The sequence below is a fragment of the Podarcis tiliguerta genome, assembly GCF_965153285.1.
Source record: "Podarcis tiliguerta genome assembly, chromosome: 1".
NCBI lineage: Eukaryota > Metazoa > Chordata > Lepidosauria > Squamata > Lacertidae > Podarcis > Podarcis tiliguerta.
The window spans coordinates 95,267,032-95,285,937 of record NC_139534.1 but is presented as its reverse complement, the minus strand read 5'-3'; the positions used below and the strand labels follow the sequence as shown (position 1 = coordinate 95,285,937).

The 18,906-nt window shown below is 43.0% G+C and overlaps 1 protein-coding gene and 1 long non-coding RNA gene across 3 annotated transcripts in view; one reads left to right on the top strand and one right to left on the bottom strand.

Annotated features, from left to right (window-relative positions):
* Positions 1 to 18,906, bottom strand: part of FMN1 (formin 1) — a 109,681-nt gene that overhangs the window by 85,850 nt on the left and 4,925 nt on the right. The window lies entirely within an intron of this gene.
* LOC310682500 overlaps positions 5,159 to 18,906 on the top strand; it is a 30,696-nt gene continuing 16,948 nt past the window's right edge. The window contains exons 1-2 of one of the 2 annotated variants that reach the window (XR_014513914.1): positions 5,159 to 5,526; positions 8,553 to 8,687. This is a non-coding gene — a long non-coding RNA (uncharacterized lncRNA). Of the gene's footprint in view, positions 5,563 to 8,552; positions 8,688 to 18,906 lie in introns of both variants that reach the window. The other variant, XR_014513915.1, reaches the window with a different exon arrangement.

The window sequence follows — 18,906 nt, the reverse complement described above, 5'->3', positions numbered from 1 at the left end:
ACTTGGCAAATTATACTCTTATATGTGGTGCTGGAGGAGACTCTTGAGAGTCCCATGCACTGCAAGAAGATCAAACGTATCCATTCTTAAGGAAATCAGCCCTGAGTGCTCACTGGAAGGTCAGATCCTGAAGCTGAGGCTCCAATACTTTGGCCACCTCATGAGAAGAGAAGACTCCTTGGAAAAGACCCTGATGTTGGGAAAGATGGAGGGCACAAGGAGAAGGGGACGACAGAGGACGAGATGGTTGGACAGTGTTCTTGAAGCTACCAGCATGAGTTTGACCAAACTGCGGGAGGCAGTGGAAGACAGGAGTGCCTGGCGTGCTCTGGTCCATGGGGTCACGAAGAGTCGGACACGACTAAACGACTAAACAACAACAACTCTTATATGAGTGCGATGGAGTTTAATAATGAGGAGAGATGAGAGGGAGTGGTGGCGATTCAGGTGTATATACACACCTGAATATAGAGCCTGCTGGTCCACCCTCTATGTCCACTTGCCTCCTGGCCCCACCAAACAGTTGCAAGGAGTGCCTAGGCACAGGCAGTGAGTCTCAGGCCGGTCAAAGGTTTGCAGCTGATCAGCTGATTGAAGGCTGCTGAACACCTTGCTTCCTTTGCCCACATGGCTTGAAATCAAACTATGTGGGCATCTGCTGTCATGGTGATGTTAGATGATAGGCAGGTGGATTATCCACCCCATCTGTCAAAGTGGCCTGTGAGGGTTTGGGGAGTTCAGGCTCTGGACAAGGTAGATGCAGTCCCCCACCCTTCTCTCACAGTCTTGAAAATGGAACAGGTGATACAGGAAAGGTGTTTAACATTTATTAAATGCCAATTATCCTTGCTAGGTAGAATTTGCATTGACAAGCCACAGACATTCCATCAGCAAACAAAATAGGAGGGATGGGATCAGACAGATGTTTTATGTGGAATAGACGGAACAATTAAGACTAGAGTGGTTGAACAAATAATCACTAAAGAAATTGTTTCTGGTGTTGAGAGTAATAAAGGAAGACAGCAAAGTGATATCAAAAACAGAAAGAAGGTTGCTGTTTCATTTACTGTTGCTAGACTAATCTACCAGGATATACATTTATTCCATGTTTCTGGAGACTGTATATGATTTCACTTTCTTGTTTCAAGGAAGGTAGAGAGAAACTGCCTTGAGAACAGCTTGCTTAAAGGCAACGTTTGGTTCAGGAAGTAAAATGTATAGCTAATTCTGCTTTCTAGGAAAGGGATGGAATTTGCATTGGTTGTGGCTACCTAGGATAGTTAACTTCAGGTCATAGTGGAAAGCTCACAAAAATGACAGCACTGGGTGATAAAAAGTAAAGGGACCCCTGACCATTAGGTCCAGTTGCGGACGACTCTGGGGTTGTGGCGCTCATCTCGCTTTATTGGCCAAGGGAGCTGGTGTACAGCTTCCGGGTCTTGTGGCCAACATGACTAAGGCACTTCTGGCAAACCAGAGCAGCTCATGGTAAAGCTGTTTACCTTCCCACCGGAGCGGTACCTATTTATCTACTTGCACTTTTGTGCTGTTGAACTGCTCGGTTGGCAGGAGCTGGGACCAAGCAACAGGAGCTCACCCCGTTGCGGGGATTTGAACCGCCAACCTTCTGATCGGCAAGCCCTAGGCTCAGTGGTTTAACCCACAGCGCCACCCACCCCATGCACTGGGTGATACACTTTAACTATTAGGGGAAAGGATTAAAAACAAAACAAGTATCATAACATCACAACATAAATTACATAGTGTGTTCACATTTTGGCTGCTGTGTAAAAGCTGCAGTCACCTTATGTCAAAAAGGTTACCACAGAACTAGAGAAAGACAACCAACCACCTGAGATTTTCGCATGAGAAAAGGTTCAGAGGTTGCAGCTTTCCTTTTAAAAAGATTAAAACAAGTTAAACCCTCAATAAAATAAATCTGAAAGTTACTTCTTGCTATGCTAGTTCCATAAAGTGCAGCTAAAATGTTATGGTTTCCTCCTATGCTATTTTAAGACTTGAACACCTCACATCAAAAGGACACAATTTACTTTAAAATGCTTTATTTAAGAAAGGTGTATTCTACCTAGCCCAAGTCTGTACACAATGTGACAAAGGATGACTAGTTAACATCCCTTTGATCGACAATCACCTTTTTCCTACATGTGGCCTCCACCCATGTGGGAAGGGCCCTGTTAGTTTTCTTTTTAAAGCACAACCAGCTGCACCTAGGATATAAACATAAATGAATACTTTCTTCCCTAGCAAAGTGATATTTTTAATATTTTTTAAATACTAGGTGTTTGAGTTGCTTTCCCGTGAAAAGAAGGGACTATGATCTAACAGAGGCTGGTGGAATACAATTTTTTGTCAATTCCCCCTTTCCCTGTAGTCAGGGGCATTTTGCCCATAGAGGCAAGTGGCGCAGGGCGCCAAGTTCTGGAAGGCGCAAGGGAAGAGGTGGAGGCTGGACATGGTGCCTCCCGGCATCAGCTCGCCACCCTCCCCCGCCTCGCTGAAGCAGCGGCGCACCCGGAGCCTCCACCTCTTCCCCACTGAAGGAGCCGCCCTCCAGCCGCTGCCCGCCTCCTCCAGCCCTGCAAAGCTGCCGGCAGTGCCATAAAAAGGTCTGGGAAATGGGGGGGGGATGGGGGGCGGAGGGATCTTTGCACCCTGCCTGTAGTCCTCCTCTTCATCATCTCATATGCTGCTCCAGAGGTCTTACCACACCCCTGCAGCGCAGAGTTTTAGGGTGTGTGATAGGGATGGAGGAAAACCAGCTCTCTGCCCTTCTGCCAATGGTAGCATTTTGTGGACTCTGGGACCATGCCTAGCTATTTAACTCAAAGAGACTTCGCTGATGTACTTTTTCATGTGGAATCTTATATGTCCACTGATTTAAACAGTCAAAATCCAACAGTGGGTGAATAAGTGGGTGAGAAAAGGTATAGTTCTTCCATTCTTATTTAGAATGTTTATATATTGCACCATATTCCAGAAAATATCTCAGAGTGGTAAACAATGAGGGGGGAAATAAGAATGATTCACAATTCTGCAGGTATCTAAACAAATTTTGTTGTTGTTGTTTACTCGTTTACTCGTATCCAACTCTTCATGACCCCATGGACCAGAGCACGCCAGACACTCCTGTCTTCAACTGCCTCCCGCAGTTTGGTCAATTATCTTATGTTAGTAGCATAAGCTTATTTATTTGTATCTTGATGTAACAGGCAGGTTGGCTACCTCCCTTGAGCAAGGGTTTCTGACACCCTCTCGTTGGAATTTCTTCTTGGAAAGTACTTGCATCAATTTAATCTGCCTTGTCATGGTGCCTGGGTGAAGTTGAAGATGAAGGTTGCATCACTATATCAAATCAACTATTTTTTCAATATACTGTTATGCTTATCTGTTACTTTCATATATTTTAAGAACACAAATGGACAGATGCTATTGCTGGTATTTCAAACACTTTCTGGCACAGACTTGAATCAAAGGGGCCCAGAGAAGCCAGGCATCACTCCCACAATTCAGAATTAAAAATTTAGGAGGCAGGGACGTCACGTGACATTTCATTTGGGCTGGAGGCCGGGAAGGTGCCTTATCTCTAACTAGACACATTTTCAAGATTGCAGTTCAACAGACGTGACCACAACAATAACTTCAGGATGATAATCAAAATCAAATTTGAGTCAGCCAGCATTTAATTCATATTGAATAAAGCTTAGGAAAAACAAATGGGGAAGCAGCAAGACAAGGCTGATTGAACCATAAAGCACAACAGAAAAAACTGCATGCATAAGAACATAGCAGTTACAATGACAACTGTAAGATGGAAGTAAAAAAAATATGGATTTTTTAACAGCATCACATATTTGGGCTGTATTTCGAGAAACACAGCTTCCAATTAATATTTTAAACACTTCTCTTACTGGTGTCTTAAAGACATAAAACAGATACCTAATGTAACACAGCAGAGAAACAACCAACAGGTAACACAGTATGGTTTACTGCACCAACATCGGATGGCAAAGAAGCAGGTGAAATGAAGGCAAAACCCAAAGAACTTTTCTGGATGCAAATACATAGCCTGTTACCCCATAAGACAGGAGTAGGAAAGTTGTGGACTTCCAGATGTTCCTGTACTAGTTCCATCATCCCTAACCACTGGTCCTGCTCACTGGGGCTGATGGGACATGGGAGTCCAACAACATCTAGAGGGCTATAGGTTCCCCACCAATGCCCTAAGGCAGGGGTGAAGTTTATGGACAAAGCATTTCAGGATGTTCAACCCACTCTCCTTATTTGTTACCAGACTTCATTTGAGAATTTTATTGACTAAACCAGATAGCTGTATCAGTGATGCCCTCCTGGGAGAAGTTGCTTCCAGGTTTCCACACCTCCCTCCTGCTATACATGTCCCCTATCATTCTCTGCAGGAATAAATACATGGCATCAACTTATTGTGGCACTTCCACAATGTGAAATCTAAGCATAACCTGCAGAAAAATAGTATTAATAGATGAAAGTCCGTGGGCTATAAATGTCATTATTGATCAAAGTACAGCACACAAAGTTATTCTGATGAAGTGCTGGTTGTGGCCAAGAGGCACTGGAGTTTATTTACTCCTCCTGCTATGAATTTTTCTTACATTACATATATATGAAAATATACAGCGCTTCTATATTGCTTCTTAAACTTCCCAACGAATATTTCTAATAGGTCTTGAATGTTCCCTCATACAATTCACGGAAATAGACCTTATACGGGGGTAGACACTGCCTTTATAGGACACATAAAGCACAGAGATGACAGACAAGGACATTGGTGTCACATTTTACCCACCTGGCTTTGCCGTGAAAGATACCAAGTCAGCTAAAGAGGTAAAAGCACAGGTAAAAATGCAGTGTAGCCTCACTCAACCAAAACATCTTTATTTTCACTTAACTGGAGTTACTAGCAATTCTCATATAAAACATACATTTTATTTAACTGACCATTCATCAACTAAGCTCCTAACTTTGTTTTAAAAGGAAGACTGAAAAGAAGAACGGTTTTTCTCTCATCTCCAAAGCAACCAAAGGGCTATGGAAGTCACACTCCTATGAACCACAAGCTTCTATTAGCACAGGATAGAAGACGTTATGATAAGCAGGGCCAACTGACATTCTTGGCAGCTGCCAGAGTGCCCTCAAAAAGGCCTACATTCAATGCTGGCCCTGGGGCCCTCACGCTGTAGGAGATGCACACCATTTGCGATAGTTGCCCAAATGCTGCTGGGCCAAGTTTAAGGCTCTTGCACTGATTTACAAGACCCTTGTCAACTTGGGTCAAGTAAACCTTAAGGACTGCCCGATTCCTTATATTCCTGCCCAGTCCCTGAGGTCTTTGGAGACATCATCATTGGCATCCCCCCGTGGCTCATACACACAGCTCATATGCACAGAAATGTGTGCTCAATTCTATGAAACTTCTTCTTAGCTGAGATCAGAAAAGCTCCCTCCTCCCTGTTGAACTTCTAGCACCTGGTAAAATCCTTTTTATTATTTCATCAGGCATTTTAAGTAAGTTTTACAGTTAATTTTAACTGGTTTTATCTTTTCTATATCTTTCGTCACTTTACTATACAGGCTATTGTGTTATGCAGTATATAAACGGTTGAGATCATTTGATAATAGTTAAATTATCCAGAACTGCTTGAAGCAATGCTGCATCAAAGCCATTTTTAGGAACTAATATGGCAGGTGGCTCACAGCCACCTAGCATAAACTGAAGCACTCTGGTGGACACCAAGGCAAGGAACCTGTCACGAAAGGTACCAATGCATGAGGAGGAACACCAGAGGACACCTGGCAAACATGGCATCTGCCTGTATAACAGATCATACAACTTGGAATAATCACACCAAATACAACCCAACTACCATGAACAGGGACCCATCAGCAACCAATAAGCCAATGGCTTCTGCTGCCTGTCTGAGACTGCAGGGCAGAATACATGGTTTTGTTCAACTGGGTAGGTTAAAAGTGGTACAGACTTTCTTTTCGGACTCTCTGTACCCTTTTTAAAGTGGTTTACAACAAGGCATAAGACAAGGAACTCTGCATCAGATCTCTCAGTCAAACTGTGTCACATAGCAAAAGTATCTTCTTCATCCAAATTATGACGCATAGCACATATTTGATTAAAAGACACAATGGATGTACTGTATCTTTGTACACTAAATAACCACGACACTTCCTTCTCATGTAGTATCTTCAGCAAACTAGGAAACTGTTAGCGGTTTTCAAATATTTGCAGTTGACAAACATGTTATGCATGACAATCAAATTAATAGCAGACTGTACCAGTGGCGTTGCATCCTTTATTGGCACAGTCAAATAGTTGCTGCTGCTGCCAGGCGGGCAAGGAGCATGGAGGGTGTGCAGGGGGGAGCCTGGTTAGCCGACGTGGCCCTTGGCAGGTGCATCCCCACATCACTGGCCAGGCAGCCCTTCAGCGAGGGGGCCAGGGGCACAATAGCTAGGCCAGGCCCAGAGACCCCCAGCAGCCGGCACCTGCTCAAAATCATGCGCCTGGAGCTATGCACCCCCCACGCTACACTCCTGGACTGTACAGAGTTTTCTACGGACTTGGTGACCGGTCATCACACAAAGATATTAGATCAATGTAGTTAAAAGGAAAGAAGGATGCTATTTTATAAACCTAACAAACCCATGTACAGCTCTGGATTGGCTACAATAATTCTGAAAGGAGACCTTGAAATTATAGTGCTCTCTAATGATTCCTTATCATCCTGGAAAAAGTGACAAGTGGGGTACCACAGGGTTCTGTCCTGAGCCTGTTGTTGTTCAATATCTTTATAAATGACTTGGATGAAGGAATTGAGGGGGTGCTCATCAAATTTGCAAATGACACCCAGCTAGGAGGGGTAGTCAGTGCTGTGAAAGATAGAATTGAGATTCAAAATGATCTTAACAGATTGGAGAACTGGGCCCAAATAAACAAAATAAATTTCAATAGGGACAAATGGAAGGTTCTGCACTTAGGCAGGAAGAACCAGCTGCACAGATATAAGTCAGGGGACATCTGGATTGGCAGTAGTACATGTGAAAAGGATCTAGGGGTCTTGGTGGACCACAAGCTTAACATGAGCCAACAGGGTGATGCAGCAGCAAAACAGCTGATGCTATTCTAGGCAGCATCAACAAAAGTACAGTGTCCCAATCAAGAGAAATAATAGTCCCGCTCTATTCTGCCTTAGTCAGACCACTACTGGAGTACTCTGTCCAATTTTTGACATCACAATTTAAGAAGGACATTGACAAGCTATAATGTGTGCAGAGAAAGGCAATCAAGGTGATCAAGGGTCTGGAAACCAAGCGTCAAGATGAGCAGTTGAGGGAGCTGGGTATGGTCAGCCTGGAAAAGAAGCATCTGAGAGGAGATATGATAGCCATGTTCAAATATTAAAAGGCTGTCACATGGAAGATGGAGCAAGCTTGTTTTCTCCTGCAGCTGGGCACAACTTAGTGAGGATGCTTCTAATATTATTGATAATGGTAGATGCTTGTAAGTGTAAAAAGGCAATCTATTTCATCTCAACTTTCTCTCAGTGATGCTAGGTGACAAAGACACAAGTGCTCTCAAGGACTGCTTTTCTTGGTATGTGGTCCCTTCCCTGCCAGTTTTTCATCTTTCTAGGTTCATCCTGCTTAAGAGGCTTTGCTTGCAGAATATTCTGGGACTATGTGAAAGATGCACAGGACCAGTCTTGCTTATGTAGCTGTCATACTTTCACATATACTACGTGGGATAGGATCATGGCGAAGTGTGTGTGTGTGTGTACACATATGTGCGAACACATAAAGCTGGTCAGGCAATAATTAGAGAAATGAGTGGCTGCCTTCATCCTTTCTTCTCCAGCTCACACTTTCACATACCCCTAATGCTTTCAGCATCCTTCCAATTCTGCGTCTCCCTCCAACCTTCACATCTTCTTTTCTGTGCCCTCATGCTTCCCTCCCTCATCTCTTCCTTCACTTTTATCTTCAGATCAATGACACTGTAAAATGAGAGGTGTCAATGGCTCAAGTCAGGCTTGAAATCACTCTCTGGCCTGGACGTGATTCCTCTTCATCACATAAATTGGGGTACTAACCAGAGTTTTTCAGCTGGAAGACACTTCACACACATTCAGCACTTTCCCCAGATTATTTTGCACGTTCAAGGCCTGAGTCACGGCCTTCTGGGAGTGCCCTATTGTAAGTTGAAATTGCAGCCTGTTCAAGCCATAGCAAGGGCTATGCAGAGCTAGCCAACTAATATGCTACCTTTGTTTATTACCGCAAATCAACTGGTAAATGAAATGTACCGGAGGAGAAGGGACACAGGGTGTGGCATAGCTTGACGGAGGGCTGAAAATCTAGAAAACTCCAGTGGAACAGAAGACAAACACTAGAAATGTTGTTTGGGGGAGGGGGGTTCCTGCTTTTTGGTCTGTGTTTCATTAGTTTTGGTGGGTATAGGTGTTTTGTCTGTTTTTTGCTTTTAGGGGGCTTTGTGTTGAAACTGGGGGCAGCCCATGCTGCGGACCAAATAATCAACTCTTCCAACAATTAAATGAAAAGACATTTTCACTTCCCAATATGCCCTCTGGAATCCATTTGCTAGGGAGACTCAACAAGTGGTATATTATTATTATTATTATTACTATTATTAAAGGTTTCTTGGTTTACAAAAGTATGTGCAATGTCTCTTTTTTCAAGTTACATTTTCTACAGGTCAGTTTCATTTGTTGAGACATTAGTGTTACATTGGGGGGGGAAGGGGGGGAGAGGTGGAGGGGGCCATGGTGGGTGGGGGTGGCTTGGATGGCGATGTTTCTATTTTACTTAATGTGTGTGTGAGGTTTTGTGTCAGCGTCATTTGTACAGGTTCCCTTTGCTATTCGCTTGTGTTCCTCAACAAGTGGTATTGATATTATCACGTGTGGATGGATGTCGACTTGGGCTGATGAAACGTTTCTGGAAATCTGGTAGCTAAAAAACCCAGGAAGCAGATGTGTCAGCTTTTGGAAAGTGCCTTAAAATACGTCTACATCTGGTGGGGAAGAATGAAATTACAAAACGGCTGAGTGGTCTGGAAAGAGAGAACAGGGGGAAGTGATTCGCTCTCTCAACATGTAAACTCTTTGTTGAATCTAATATAACAGAAGGTTCTGGGGGGAAATGAAGACCTAATGCTGGGGTGCTCAATGTGTTGCCAATCACCCACCAAGCCCCCCTGACCCTCCCTATTTTGAGGTGGCAGTGGCGTAGCGTGGGTTGTCAGCACCCGGGGTGAGGCAAGTAATTTGCGCCCCCCCCACACTGTCCCTCCCCCAGATAGTCCCTCGCTCTCTCTCCGCACCGCACGCCTGGCACCCTCCCCTCCACAGTGGGCGGCGACCCGGCGGCTTGGATCGGATTCGCACAGCCAGCACTGCAGTGAGAGAGAGTGAGTGAGCCAGGTAGGGGCAGAGAGCTGCGAGTGCGAGCGCGCCCCCCCCCCAGATGTTGCGCCCGGTGCGCCCGGCCCCCCCTGCACCCCCACGCTTCGCCACTGTGAGGTGGTGGTGGTTATTTGGTTAGGAGAGAGGGGTTGTGTGTTTGGTGCAGGGTCCTCCCCCCCCCCCTTTGGTATGCATTTTATTGGTTTTTATTTGCTGCCCTTTTTGGGGGGGGAGGGGCAGGTTCTGAGCATCACCAGTTTTTCTTCTCTGAAACCTGTGATGCTCATAGCACAGTTTTTAAGCTTTCTAAATGCCTCCTGGGCTCAACAAAGTTGGGGACTCCTCTACTGACGCACCTCCAGATATTGTGAAGACTCCTTCAAATAAAAGGCTTTAAAAGCTACATGGAAGGTAGCATGAAGAGACACACTGTTTGTAAATTTTTCAGTAGGGAATGTGATTTTTTTAGTAGAAAAATTGCTAGAAAGAAGGAAAAGGATTAAGGAGCCCCTTCCCCTCACCATTCACTGTCCAGACTCATTGCAGAGTTGCTGCAACTGAAACGTCCAGTAAGAAATGGTAACATACAGGTCCTGAATAATGTTTCCTTTGGTCGCTCTGATTCTCCCACCCCCACCTAGCAGTTTTTTTAAATGTCCCTCATGTAATTTTCTAATTTAACCACTAGATGTCAGTAGCACATATTTAGTCTACTGAAGCTCAATGCCATGAAAATGCACCAGACACGTTCTATTTTGCAAATTAGACATCCTCAAAACTGAACTGAAGGTGCTAGGCTGCCCAACCTTTCTGAAACAATGGCATTTGGTTTTTCTAACTTGTACAAATGACTTTATGCAAACCAGATCTAAGTAAAAAATCAAGATGCATGGAATAATTACACTCATGACTGCTTTCCATGTGTTTAAATAAGAACTAATGGAAATACAGACACACAACAATGAATATAATGTGATATCATGTTAAAAATAAGTTTCGAATAAGTTTTACAAACTACACTTTGTGGGAATGTTTGGAACTAATGGGTATTATTAGCAAAATAAATGGCTAGGATAATTTCAACCCCAGCTCCAAGAAAAATGCTTTACAAAAGAGGGAGGAAATGTTATACTGGAGAGTGACTGTGTAAGCACAGAGTGACTCAGCTTCTTTGCACATGCCTGGAGAGAACTGCCAAAACTACTCCAGCTTCTACTGTACTAGCCACTCCAAAGTTTGGATGGAACAATTTAATTAACTGTCTCACAAAACTTTGTATTCCTGGATCAAACATCTGCAATGCAGCAAAAGTTTATAGAAATGCTGTACTACCCCCACCCCCACCCCCCCAACCACGTGACAGATTCTTTGGAATTTAAAGTGGGATCTATTAGTCTTCTAGATTGCAATATACCTCTGCTTTGTATGGCTCAAGGTCAGGGCCGGATTGAGGTTTGATGAGGCCCTAAGCTACTGAAGGTAATGGGGCCCTTTATATGTCCAGATGTCCTTTGTCAACAACAAATTGTTGCTGTTTTTTGTGTTGGATATATGCTATATGTTAATTTATGGACCTAATAGGTATCTAAAGCCATTTGCACATGTTGCCATGCAACCAGTCCATGCAGAATGTAGGCACCCTATACAGTGGTACCTCAGGTTACATACACTTCAGGTTACATACGCTTCAGGTTACATACTCTGCTAACCCAGAAATAGTGCTTCAGGTTAAGAACTTTGCTTCAGGTTGAGAACAGAAATCGTGCTCCAGCGGCGCGGCAGCAGCAGGAGGCCCCATTAGCTAAAGTGGTGCTTCAGGTTAAGAACAGTTTCAGGTTAAGTATGGACCTCCAGAATGAATTAAGTACTTAACCCGAGGTACCACTGTATATAGAAATGAGCAAACCAGTGATATTTTAGGGAGCAGGCTAGCAGGCGGGGCCTATTACTTACATCATAGGAACCTACACAACACAAAACACTGTTGCTGTATGTAGGCTTTATTTTATTTGTTTTTTATCTTATATTTTGGAAATATACATCCAGTTTTCTTTCTTTCTTTTATTTTTTTGGGCCTCCCAAGAGAGTGGAGCCCTTAAGCTACAGCTTGTTTAGCTTATACGTAAATCCAGCACTGCTCAAGGTCTTCAAGACAAGGAAGAAAAGGTGAAACCATTTTCTCTCCCACAACTGAAGCTGTCTTTTGATTTCCAGACGGTGCCCAGGAAACAATTTAAAAAACAGCAGAAGGGGCCCACTCTGGAAAAGCTTTCATTCCCATTAGAAAGCACTGCTTTGACATGGATACAGTACTAGTAGAACTTCTGCAGCATTTTCTGTAGGACACATCTGATCTACCAGTGCAGCTGTGGCCACAGCTAGGTTGCAGAGCACATGCTTTGCCAGGGCCGGGCCCCTCATGAGATCTTGCTGCAAGCCGGTGCCACTGCCAGCACTTCACCAGTGACACTGCGCAATGCAGGTAAGGGAGGCTTGCAGGGTGGCACACTAATTCCGTTTTGCCTCAAGCACTGAAGCAGAACGTGCTGCTCCTGTGCTTTGCGTCCCAGGTTAGTTCAATCCCAGCTATTTCCAGACAAAGAATCCCAGGCAGCAAGGCTATGAAACAACTTTGGGCAGATATTTGAAAGCCATCACAGCAGGCAGACCTGGGTTAGCAGAGACAAGGGCCTGACTCAGCTGCACGTGTAGTTTACACATCTCTCTACCAAATTCAAAAACACTTGTTCGCACCTTGAAAGCCCTGACTGTATGACAAAACAGCAATCAAGAACTCCACACTGGTACTTCTAAATGAATGAATGAAGAAGCAGCAAAAATCCTAGCATAAAAAGAACCCAAGGTAGCTGAAATGGCAAAATAAATTGCAAAATTTAAAAAAGAACAAGCATTATAAACAGAGTATAGTCCAACAAAACACATCATCAGACAAAGACAGCATAGTCACCATCCCAGTAGCTTAGGACACAAAGATGCTATAAAATAAGAACATTCTAACAGCTTTTTGAAAGGAGTCAGGGATATGGATTGCCATTAAAGAGGGAATTCTATCACTGAAGTGCCATGACCAAAAATGCCCTTGGTGTGGCACTAGTAGCCTGGCCACAGAAGCTGGCAGCAACGTCATAATAATAACCTTCATCTTGCATAATAAGGAGCAGACATGGGGAGGGAAGAGGTAACCAGCACGTAAGAGTTTTTAAAATACAAAATACTCGCAAGCCAATGCCTCAACAAACCAATGAGATCCACAGCAGATCACGTAACACGTACAAAGGAAAGTTTAAAAATGGTCGTTGGTAGCTGCGTGCATTGCAATTTATGCTGTGTAATGTCTGGGTCAATTGATGGTGTTGGTGTGTGTGTGTGTGTGGTGTGTGTGTGTATACTTATTGGCACCTTGACGTTTTATACCTAATATCCTCCAGGAAAAACGGGAAAAGAACAGGTTAATTAGTTAATTATTTCTACAGCAAGAGAAGCTTTGCATAGAAAAGATGCAAAGTTACTTTTGCATAAATGTGGAAAAAGCAGAGTAAACATTCTAGCTGACCTTCCCCACGGCTGCAACAAGTAAAGCTACATCTACAATGCGTTCATTTTACAGAGGGCATTAATAACTTCACCGGTGGTTCATGTGTAAGGATGTAATGAAAACACCTCAGCTGGGCATAGCACCTTGGTTTCTGTCTGAGTCAATATCTTGCTGTCTCCTTGTTTACAAGGGAAAAATATATTCAGCTGCCAGATCACATGCTACTTTAATTATCCTGTTTCAGTGCCAAACGTTCAAGATTACAGTACAGCAAATAATTACCACCCAGCTGGCAAACATTTAACAAGGTTAAATAGGCATGTCATTTACATGTTTCACACTCCTGTCACCTATTTCAAACAGAGGAGCGGTAATAATGGAACACCTACTTTGTTCCATAAAATCTAATCCTAATAATCCTATAAGACACATTCAGTTTAGGCATAAGCATGTTTCAGAGAATAAGGAATGTGTCATAAGCTCACATACATTTTTTACACCTTCCAAACACAGATTGGTTTTGTTCAGTACAAACCACAGTTTCCCATTACATGCACACCAACAAACTATGGCTTGCACTTGCTCTAACCAGAATCAAACAGGCAATCACAATTCTGACGTGTTACCACCACCACCACCACCATCATCATTTCAGTTCATGAGGCCATCCAATTAATTCTGCATGATTTCCTAATAATATTTGCAATGCCTCCTAGTTTGGTGTCATCTGAAATACCATAAGCAAATTCCTACCACCTGCCCTAGATTACTAATAAAAATAGCAAATGTGAGGAACTTTATCAAGAAGCTTTCCCTTAACAAAATCCTTTGACTACTTCTCTTAAATTAGTGCCTTACTTTAACAAAGCTACACCGCACACAAAGTATTGAAACAGTATTCCGATGGCTCTTTTAAAATTGGAAACAGTGCTTCAGAAAGGGGGCAACTGGAACTGGAGAACTGCACAGGGGCTACTTATCCTCTTCATTCCCCACTTTAGAAAGTGCTGCCAGTGTGTCGTAAGTTTGCCTGTAAAGTGTACTGGATTCCTTGTCTATATTACAATCTGGTTATTGATACCTATATTTCCTAGCTTGACCTAGAAAGTGTTCTATGCTGCTGTTTGGGGGTGGGTTTGCTCGATTCCCAAGGATGAAGCCTCATATTACTTTTGGACATATAACACTGATTCTGACCTGACTGCACTAGTTGCCAATTACAGTGGTACCTCTGGTTACGAACTTAATTCGTTACGGAGGTCCGTTCTGAACCTGAAACTGTTCTTAACCTGAGGTACCACTTTAGCTAATGGGGCCTCCCGCTACCGCCGTGCCACCACCACACGATTTCTGTTCTCATCCTGAGGTAAAGTTCTTAACCCGAGGTACTACTTCCAGGTTAGCGGAGTCTGTAACCCGAAGTGCTTGTAACCCGAGGTACCACTGTAGTTTCTGGGCCCAATTCAAAGTACTAGTTTTGATATATAAAGCCTTAAACAGCTCAGAATTGCAGACCCCATATGAACTGACCCAGACCCTTCAGTCATCATCTGAGGCCCTTCTTCACGTGGCCCCTCCATGAGATTCAGGGATGGCAACATGAGGACAAGCCTTTTTATGCAGTGGCTGCCTGTTGGTGGACAGCTCTGTCCAGGGAGGTTCATCTGGCACCATCATTATACATATCTTTAGGTGCTACGCAAAAGCGTTCCTCTATAACCAGGCCTTTCACCTTTAACCATCTGTGGCCTTTTAGAAGTGGGTGGGATGTTTTTAATATTATTACACGTCGCCCCCCAATCTTCACAGTTTCAGGTGCTTACCCAGGGTCTGTGTCTACTTCTGGGAAATAAGGCACAGCAGAGACTGTGGTGTCTTTATGATATATGGTTTATATAGGAAGGGGGGAGGGGTCCCCCAGCATTACACTTGAAGAGGGTCTTTCCTCCTCCATAAATCACATTGTGAGTTATGAGGGGCCAATTCAAAACACAGCTGAAATATATTTTTTCTGTTATATACAGTTCTATTCTCAATATTTTATTTAAGGCCCTTTTGGTCTAATAAGAGGTTTCTCATTCACAACCCTGCTTCTCTTTCTCACACTGGCATAAAAATAGTGTTTATAGCGTCAAAGACTGTTGCCATGGAAATTGAGGTGCCATAGAAACAGCATGACTTTGCTGCAGGATGAAGTAACTTAAAAAGGCAATGAAGAAGCAGGGACTTGTCAATATACACAATTAACGAGGAAAATGCTACATAAAAGAACAAATGTGTCATGAATTGTATCTCAGTAAGATTATTTCCAACATTATCATCCCGTCAATGGAAATTGCTACTTTTCTCATTTTTAACATAAGCTTTTTAAATGAAAACGTTTTTACAAATTAGAACCACTGCTTTTGTAGCAAAACCCGCCCCAAAAGACCCTCCCCGCACAAATAGATATGAAAGCCTTTCAGTAGACTTGGAACATGACAATACCATCATCATTTATTGTTGACTCAAAACTACTTGATCGTACTGTAGTATCATAAACATAACAGTGAAATAAAACATTCAATATTTTCACACTACCAGATAACATAAGTGAAACAATGGTACACAAATTTTAACACCCTTAGATTTCACTGTCAGTTTGCAAGTCTAGGATGCCTCCTACTACACATTTTTGGGGCTCAATTTGATCATTTAGTAAACTTTCTGATGAGAGAACACGAACTTAGTTTAGCCAACACCTTTGATCGATGTTTAGGATGATATGTAATTCTTGCATCTGGCTTGCATAATGGATTTTTTCCTGCATTATCAGGACTTCCCATTCTGCTCTTTCCTGCTGCAGACACTCCAGAGCAGATTTGGGGAGCACTGCTTGCTCCCACCAGGGGAAAAGCAGGAGCCAGAGTGCTGAAGTGAGCACCCATCGCATATTTTGAGGGACCACTCCCTGCTTGCTGTCCCCTCCCAAGCTTGTCAAGGCCACCAGGCCATGGCAACCAAAATCAAGATAATGGAAACAACACGAGTTCTATGCCAACAACACTAAAATGCCCACCTCTGGGAAGCACGGCCCTTCCATTCAAAGGATTTATAAACAATATCAAATACATTAGGAACTGGGGGCTAGAGCAGCTTAGGAAAACAGCACAATCCTGTTTACAACCCGAGATGTGGTGAGGGAAAGAGAACAAAGGAGCTCTGTATGTGCCAGACAAGAGCTCAATGGCTCACTAAGGAAAAGCAGATTCAGTCATCACAGTGGAGAAAAAGCACACAAAACCTACTGAACACTGTCTACAAAACAAAACAAAAAACCCTGAAATTATTATTTTTCTTCTTTATTTGTTTCTGTGGGTCAATGGCCCCTGATAGAAAACTCTTACTCTAGAAAGTACTTTTGGGAAGAAAGTCAGGATGAATTCCTGGGGACAAACTCTCAAAGAAATGTTAACTGACTGTAACCCACCTTGAAAGGGAGGACTCTGCCTACTACCTTGCTGCCTCAGATTGAGACTTCTGCTTGCCATACTTCTGACCCCTTCAACTCTCTATGCTGTCATGGAACCTTCTGCCTGACTTTGATGTCACACTTTCATCTGAGCCCTCTGATCCAGTGCCTAACTTCCATCCCATCTGTGACATCATCTACCATCCTTCTGATCTTCATACATCCATGCTTGAAACGGACCCCCAATGCTAGGCCAAAGCCTGACACACAGACTGGGCTTCCCTTAAACTAGCCTCTAGACCATGGGTAGGCAAGCTAAGGCCTGAGGGCCGGATGCGGCCCCATTGCCTTCTAAATCCGACCCACAGACGGTCTGGGAATCAGCATGTTTTGACATGAGTAGAATGTGTCCTTTTATTTAAAATGCATCTCTGGGTTATTTATGGGGCCTGCCTGGTGTTTTGACATGAGTAGAATGTGTGCTTTTATTTAAAATGCATCTCTAGGTTATTTGTGGGGCATAGGAATTCATTCATTATTTTTTTCAAAATATACTCCGGCCCCCCACAAGGTCTGAGGGACAGTGGACCGGTCCCCTGCTGAAAAAGTTTGCTGACCCCTGCTCTAGACACGGAAGCTGCATAATTATATCTACATTATTGTCTGGCTGTAGCTGCTTGTGTAGGTTAGGAAAGTGTTAGAAATGAGTATTATCAGTCATTTCAAGATGACCTGTTTATTGAACATACGTTGTGGTTTGTTTGCAAGGAAGTTAGACAGTGTTGCATCAAGCTCTACAGTGTATTTTCCCATCACTTTTCCTACTGCAAAAAAGTCTAGTTTCGGGGAGAAGCAGGCATGTTGTGCAAGGGGTTCAAATCAACTTTAATTGCACAACCTGAATTTGTCAGTACTGTATGTGATTGAATCCCACCCAAAAATAGGTATAGTCAGTAAGCATTATTTATGGCCAAGGGAAATATATCGCACATGAAGAGAAAAGGCTGTCATTAAACATTATTTTGAATACAGTCAGTGAAAGGAAGCACATCTCACATTCTCTTAGCAAGAGGAAATACCTGTTTGGCAACTTTTTGCATCTATAACCCAATGAACAGCTAAACAAGAAATCATTGCAGATTTGAGCACAACCATTGTGATAGCATCACTGATTCTAATGGGAATGAGAAAAATTCTATGTTTATGGATCTTCTGGATCAGCTTCAAGGGTAATTATACAGCAGTGAGAGGGTATCAAAAAGCCTCTTGTATGAAGAGCATGAAAGTGAAGTTTATACATGCTCCACCTAACTCATCTGAATATGGTACTACTGTCCTATTACATCTTAGTCACTGCTAAATTCCCATCTCTTTCAGTCACTGAATGAGTAATCACATTACTTCAGAATCCAAGCTCTGAGCAAATTACAATACATTTGGTATGCTGATAAATTCCACTCAAATCGCTTCACCAACATCTGGCAGCATTGTACACAAGATCTACAGTGTTACACTTTTCTCACAACAATAGGTATATATATTGTTTTTAAATAGGAAAGTTAAGGGAAAGAATATTAAGAAAAGAAATAAAATGCCTTAATGAAAAATGTGGTGTTTTTTTTTAAGTCTGTACTTCCATCCCACCCACAAGCAACAAACACAGCAGCTAGGCAGCAGCACAGCTGTAAAGGCAACCCATTCAGACTACTATTTAAAGGTAAAGGTACCCCTGACCATTAGGTTCAGTCACGGACAACTCTGGGGTTGCAAGCTCATCTCGCTTTACTGGCCAAGGGAGCCAGCATTTGTCCGCAGACTTCCGGTTCATGTGGCCAGCATGACTAAGCCGCTTCTGGCGAACCATTTAGCAAAGATAATTTCTCTCACAGTGGTCTCTCACTACTTCTGCCACCATCAGTCAAGGAATGGTAGAAATTGGGCCTTGCCCTCCTCTTACCATGACCCCTCTCCTATGGTGGTCATCACAAAAGATGGAACCATATTGTGATGAGAGAAAATGTAGAAGAAAAACATGCACTAGGTAGGTCCCTATGTACTGCTTCATTCTTAGCCTATTATTATTATTATTATTATTATACCATTCTTCATCTGAGGGCCAGTGTAAAAACAGAAAAATACATAACATGATAACAAACAAAACAATACCCCGCCCCAGGATTAAAAGTCCATAGACGGTTAATTTGCCAAAGGCCTGATAATGCCAGAGGACACTTAGGAAGAAACGTAAATAGCCTATAAACAGAGAACAGAATAATTTATATTATTCCTTCTACATTTTAACTCCCCCTCTGTCTCTCAAACACTATTGAGGAATCTAAATGGCGTCAAAACTGAAGCAGCGATTCGCTTTAACATGATCCTAACATCCCACATTTAAAAGCCCTTGC